This window comes from Amphibalanus amphitrite, unplaced genomic scaffold (assembly GCF_019059575.1).
Source record: "Amphibalanus amphitrite isolate SeventyFive unplaced genomic scaffold, NRLGWU_Aamphi_draft 001136F_arrow, whole genome shotgun sequence".
NCBI classification, from domain to species: Eukaryota; Metazoa; Arthropoda; class Thecostraca; order Balanomorpha; family Balanidae; genus Amphibalanus; species Amphibalanus amphitrite.
This window is the reverse complement of record NW_024882630.1, coordinates 100,536-107,248: the sequence shown is the minus strand read 5'-3', so window position 1 is coordinate 107,248 and position 6,713 is coordinate 100,536.

The window sequence follows — 6,713 nt, the reverse complement described above, 5'->3', positions numbered from 1 at the left end:
GAGAAAAGTGAGAAAGCAGGCGGCTATAGTCGAGAGTTTGTGGCGCGCCAGAAACGTGGGTCGACAACCAGATAACAAATTTGTGTTGTACGCGCTCTATTCGTTCTGTATGGGACTTCGCCGCCCCACCCCACACCACGCTACAATACTCCAGTATGGACCTCACATTAGCACAATATGCAGCGATCAAAGCCGTTCGGTTAAATTTGACCTGTCGTCCAGACTGAAAAGATCGTATCATCACACCGAGTGCCCTATTGGCTTTGGAGACAATGCTATCGACATGCAACTGAAACGTGAGCTCACTATCAATGATGACGCCAAGATCTCTGATGAATTCTACATGTTCTAGAGCCCTGTCATGGATACAATACACACTCTTCATGGGCGCACGCCGCAGAGAGATGGTAAATGATCGACATTTATCAGCGTTTAATTGCAGGCGCCACGTCGCCGACCAGTGTTCCAGTCGCTTGAGGTCAGCACGCAGGCTATCAACATCACTGGCAGAACCTACACAGTGGAATAGCTTGACATCATCAGCGTAGAGCAAGCAATTTGTGGATATGTGCAGCGGTAAATCCACTGTGGGTAAATCATTTACAAACAGGGCAAACAGCAGTGGAGAGAGCTGACTACCTTCAGGAGTACCGGACGTCACACGTATCCAATCAGAGGCGCGACCATTCATGACTACTCGCTGGCGTCTATCTGACAAAAATGAACGGATCCAATCCAGTGCTCTATCTTTAAAATGGAAGCCATTTTCAAGTTTGTGAAGTAAAAGTCTATGATCTACGCTCTGAAACGCAGCAGAGTAGTCGGTATATATGCAATCGAGCTGCTTTTTGTTCTCTACGGCCTCCCATCCTGCATGCAGCAAAGTCGACAAGTTGCTGTCACATGACCGGTTTGGCATAAAACCATGCTGTTTATCGGATAAAACCGGGCGAACGTGAGCTAAAATACACTCGGATGCAGCTCTCTCCAGAACCTTACCGAACAGGGGAAGGAGCGATATTGATCGATAATTAGAGGCCAGTCTCTGGGAGCCTTTTTTGTGAACCGGGACTATATTGGCCTCCTTCCACCTGCTCGGGAAGACTCCGGTGTTGACAGATTGCTCACACAGTATTTGAAGTGGCACAGCCAGCTCAGCCGCACATTCCTTAACGATGCGAGCACTAATTGAGTCGGGACCGCATGCCTTGTTCGGTGGAATGGACACTAAAATACGATGCACGGTGCCAGTTGGAATCCTGAGCTGCACTATCGCTGGTAAATCGTAACTGGGTGAGACCGGTAAGCATCCGACATATGGTTTGCTAAACTTGGCCGCGAACGAGAGATTCAAAACTCTAGCACGCTCTACATCTCCAGTCACAATTCTGTCACCGTCTACAAGAACGGAGGGTGATTTTCTGCTACCTTTGACACATTTAACAAATGACCAAAACCGTTTGGGATTTTCTCGAAAACTGTTAACAAGTTTCCATAAGTAAGATGAAAACTTGTCGTTTGCCAGTGCTTTAAACACGCGCCGTTTGTCACGAAAGTCATTCTCTGTTTCTTGACAAGGATTCCGCCGTTTCCTGCGGAACGATGCTTCCTTCTCACGCAGCGCCTTCCGCAGCTCCCTGTCACACCACGGCGGCCGACGACGGCTGAGGGTGACGGTGGGGATATAATCCCTGATGGCCGCCTCTAATTTGTTTGTTTGTTTTGTTGGGTTAGGCCCTTTCGGTCCAATGAGACCATTTCAGAGCCGGGAGGATGATAGGATATAGGGGGAGACATTGGTCTGGGCAGGCACCCTAGTGAGTCGCCGGGGCTGAGCCCGTCCAGAGGACAGGCCACCCAGCCCCAAGGCACTCACTGCACCCGGCTACGGGGTACGCTCCCTCGGGAGCAGCGGTGCCGCTCCAAGGGAGCAGCCCGCATGAGATAAAGTTGCCTGTCCAGCCCGGAGGGAGGTTGTGGCGTGGAGGAGAAGGATTTCAGTTTCCTGAGGATAGAAGCACGGAACGGAGGCCGCCTCTAAGAGCTCATAGAAACTATCTACATTGGTGTTTACACAGTCGCTATCCAGCGTGGCGGACCACGGTATCAGTTGCAGGCTTCTCCTCAGACCGACCCAGTCCGCTTGCTTGTAGTTAAGAGCTGTTGTACGGGTGGCCAAAGGAGTTGCAGGGTATGTTGCTGCGACCCTGCATGTTACCTCTTTGTGGTCGGAGGAGAAGACCCCGTCCTGCACTGACGCCTCAACCTGTAGGTCTGCCGAGGAGAGCACCAGGTCCAGCACATTCTGTCCCCTGGTCGGCTGATGAACGTGCTGTAGCAGGAGCGACAGCTGGCATGTTTCCAGGAACTACGCCGCACGCCCACATGGCCGCAACAGGACGGGACTGATCCCTCCGACCGCTCTCAGCCACCTGATGTTGGGAGTATTGAAGTCGCCCGTTATTAGGAAGGCGAAGGAGGGGTTGGACTGCGTGATGGCTTGAACAAGCGCCATGGCCCATGGTACGAGAGAAGGCAGCTCGATCTGATGGAGGACAGTAACACACAAGGAGAAGGATCCGTGGATTGCTCTTGATTTCCACCACCATTCGCAAAAAAGTATGTCAAACTATTTAACCCTCGCACGACCAGGCCATTTCTCATAACACGAACGACCAGGGGGTGGGGGTTGTTACGACCCCCCCCCTGGCGTTTCGAAACGGAAGGTCGTAGAGCTTAGCGGAAAAAACCAACGGATTGCTCTCAACGAGATCTCGCGATTGGTGGTATATTTTTTGGTCCTAGGTCAACATTTGACCTACTTTTGACCGGTCAAAGGTCAAATTTTCGGAAAAATAGGGAAAAATAGACTTTTTTCAACTTTCGGCGGCGATTGCGGCAAAACGGTGGGAGATATCGACTTGAAACCTTCACTATCGTGTTCCTTGATCAATTCTCTATCGTTTGGTATGTATTTCGTTTCCCTAGCTCTAAAAATGGCGCGTTGGGAGCGCCGGAAGTCGGCAAGGTCACAGTCGGCGGCAGAAATTCGAAAAATCAAAATTTAAATTTTTGAAATCTGATTGTATTTTTGTTTTTGGGAGGTCCATTTGCTCCCTATAGAAGCTAATATTGCTGCATATTCCCATTGAGGTGACAAGAATTAGCAAAATAGTGGTTCGGGCGCTTTTCAAAAATAGTACCGGACGCTGTTCCTCTTGTGACGTCATAGCTCCGTGACCTGACCTGACCCGGTCAAATTTCTTATACCATATGATAGCCAATACTTGCCCCAACATGCATGGGAAGTTTCATCACGATCCATCAACCGATGTCCGTACCACCGGCAGGAAACCTCGGGCGTTGGCACTCAGTTTGTGAAAATCCGGCCGGAGGCTGTACCTCTTATGACGTCATAACTCCGTGACCTGACATGACCCGATCAATTTTTTTTCGGCAAAAGATGCGCAAAGGTTGCCCCAGAGGGTATTGAAAATTTCAGCCCGCTACGACAAGCAGTTTAGCGTGCACTTCGAAAAAACCTCAGGGGGGGGGGGGTTGATACAACCCCCCCCCCTAGGCGTTCTAGGGTTAACATATTGGTACTATGTTTGTACTCTCTACCGCACCTTCTGTATGATGTCATAGCGATGACATCACACTCAAGCCAATCAGCCTTCAGAAGACAGTCTCGTCGGCTTGTGTCAGATTAGCTGATTGGTTAAAGCTGAGCTGATTGGAGCTAATTGGTTAAAAACCAAAGCCTCGCCGCGGGTGGCTGTATTACAGGATAAGAACGCATTCCTGGGATAAGGACGCATTCCTGGCATATTTTCTTTTAAAATTGCCGATACCTACAAATGGAGGCCGAAATCGGCCGTAAGGTGGGACACTCTCGGGGTTTTCGGACACGGGCTACAAGATGGCCATCTCAGTTTCAAACCCCATGTTAAAGGTGACCCTTTTCCTTTAAGAAGCGTAAAAATACAGGGTGATCACGGTCGCAACGTGCTCAAGATTTCAATTCAAATAACACCAAGCAATTCGGTTGATGACCTACAGATTCTAGCAGCAACAACTGATTCGGAAGAGTCGATTCTTACTCTGAGAAATATGTTCAATCTGATAAACATCGAGTCATTGGCTTCGACCGGCACACACGTTTTGTTCGCAGGGGATTTAAGATTTATTCAGCTCTTGTTGGGAATCAAGACGGGTAACGCCATGTATCCCTGTCCGTGGTGCTGGTGGCGGGCCACTGCAGTGCCGAGCGGGATCCACTCGATGCCCAGTGCGCCACCCGCGATGTCCGCAAGGACTGTGAGGACTTTGCAAATCTTGGCTCCGACCGAGCGAAAAGTTCGCGGTGTCACGGGCAGCAGGATACCCCATGTGTGTCTGCTGAACTGGTGGCGAATCCGACAGACTGCATCAGCCCATGTACACTTCATGTGACACTTGGGTTGGTGACCGCCCTTGATGAGGCGATGACGAGGCGGGCGGGAGATGTCGTTATGACAGAGCTGTGTAACGAGGCCAAAATCACCAACTCATCCTATCGGTGGAACATTCGAAGGCAACCAATGCTACAAGCTGGTGAAGGCGGTCTCTGTAGCTCAGTGGACTAGCGACCACCCATTAATGGTGTTTAAGCCATTATTCTGTTCCCTCGCTCGGCTCTACGAAAAGGTATTCACAGCCCGTCGCAACCTTCAGCAAGCAGACATCACTGAAATAGAATATCTGGTGAAAGAGTTCGTAGTAGAGTTGCAAAGTTTTCCCAATGGGCTGCTACCGGCACCGCCCCGCCCCACAAACATTTTCTGGGATACCGGCATGCTACCACGCCCCAAGCAAAAAAAACCGCCAAATTACCGGCATACTAAAAAACCTGCATTCTTGATTCTGGCTTACCCCTACATGAGATGCCACATTTTGGCAATTTCAGTAACCGCCCCACCCAACAGCCACCCATTGTCCAACTTATTACAATTCAATAGCCTCTTAGTGTCCAAAGTTTGAATCATATGCTGATAATTTTTTGTGCAAAATCAAAAATACCGGCATGCTACCGGCAAGACATGCCAAATACCACGAAAAAACCTGCGGTAGTGAAAAATTACCGGCATGCCGGTAGTGCGGTAGGGAAATTTTGCAACTCTAGTTCGTAGACATGTGGATATATTCATCACATGAACTTGAGCTCACTCGTCCCCTGAAGCTGCATGTGCTAGCAGGAGATATTCGCGAAAAACCACAAGGGGGGTGTTCAAACACCCCCCAGCAGGGCGCGGGTTAACGCATTCAGCCGGAGGAAGACAATGAATTATTTTCCACCGTACTTTTCATTGATTATGTTGTTTTATTTTGCTTTGTTTGTACAAAAATAAATCAAATGAAAAAATCGATTTTTTTCCGTTGGAAGACACTAAAACATACATAAAACATACTAGGTCGCATACTTGGCATTTGGGAGGAGTGGAGCCAACTTGGCCCTGCCGACCCTCGTGGGTCCAGTGCTAACGTAATTAAAGGGACCCATTACCATATTGACCTCAAAGGCCGGTATGGGCCCCGCCGCCCCACAGGCCGAAGTGGGTCCTCAAAGGCCAGTGCGTGACGCCCAAAGGTAAGTCTTGGGCCCCCAGAGCATGGGCCCTTAGAGGTCAGTGTGAGGCCCTAAAAGACCGGAATCGGCCGGCGTTAGACCCCAAAGACCAGCAGAGGGCCCTCAAAGGCCAAGATGGTCCTCAGAGGCCGATGCGTGCCCTTAGAGGCCGGCATCAAGTCTTCAGAATCAAGTGGGGACCTGAGAGACTAATGTGGGTCCTCACAGGCCAGCATTGGGCCTTAGAGGTCAGTGTGGGGCCCTAAAAGACCGGCATGGGCCGGTGTTGAACCCCAAAGACCAGCAGAGGGCCCAACGTCAAGGTGGGCCTTCCGAGCCCTTAGAGCCCGGCATCCGGGGTCTTCAGAATTCAGTGCCGGGCCCTCAGAGGCCAGAGGCACCTAACGACTAGTCTTGGGACCCCGGAGACAGAAATGAGGCCACCAGAGGCCGGTGTGAGGCCCTCAGACGCCGGTTGGGCCCCCGAGGCCGGTTTAGGAGCCCTCAAATGCCACTGGAGGGCCCTCCGAGATCAACATGGGTCCTCATCGGTCAATGTGGGAGCTTGACCGCCACTGAAGGGCCCTCCGGGTCTGTGGAGAACCCTCAAAGACCGGTATGGGAGCTGTTAATAGCTGGCGTGGGTTTCTTGAGCCTCGTGACAATCCAATAAGCTCCCATACGCCCATGGGGGCTTATCGGTTGTTTGGGGGGAATGATATGATGGCCCCTGATTTGCCTTTGGGGGGGGGGGGGCAGGACCCTGATGCCCCTCCCCTGCAACTGCCACTGCACTGAAAGTGGAATGGAGATGGGCAGATACAGACATTGCTGGCCCCCAGTCTGTTTGAACCGAGGTAGGGAGGCATGGCCACCCTGGCCGCTAGCTACTACGCCTTTGACGAACTATGCCGACCCCAAACAGATCCGGTCAAGCGTTGGTCGTTTGTATATGCATTCTGCTGCATCGTGCCAGTATTGTCTACTCTTATACCTTTTCAGTGCTCGCTGGCCCGCCTCGTATTCAACAAAATGCTGCCACCAGGACTCGCAGTCTTGTCTCTGATATGGGTTCCTAATTCCTTCATTGAGTGAAAGAAATTGC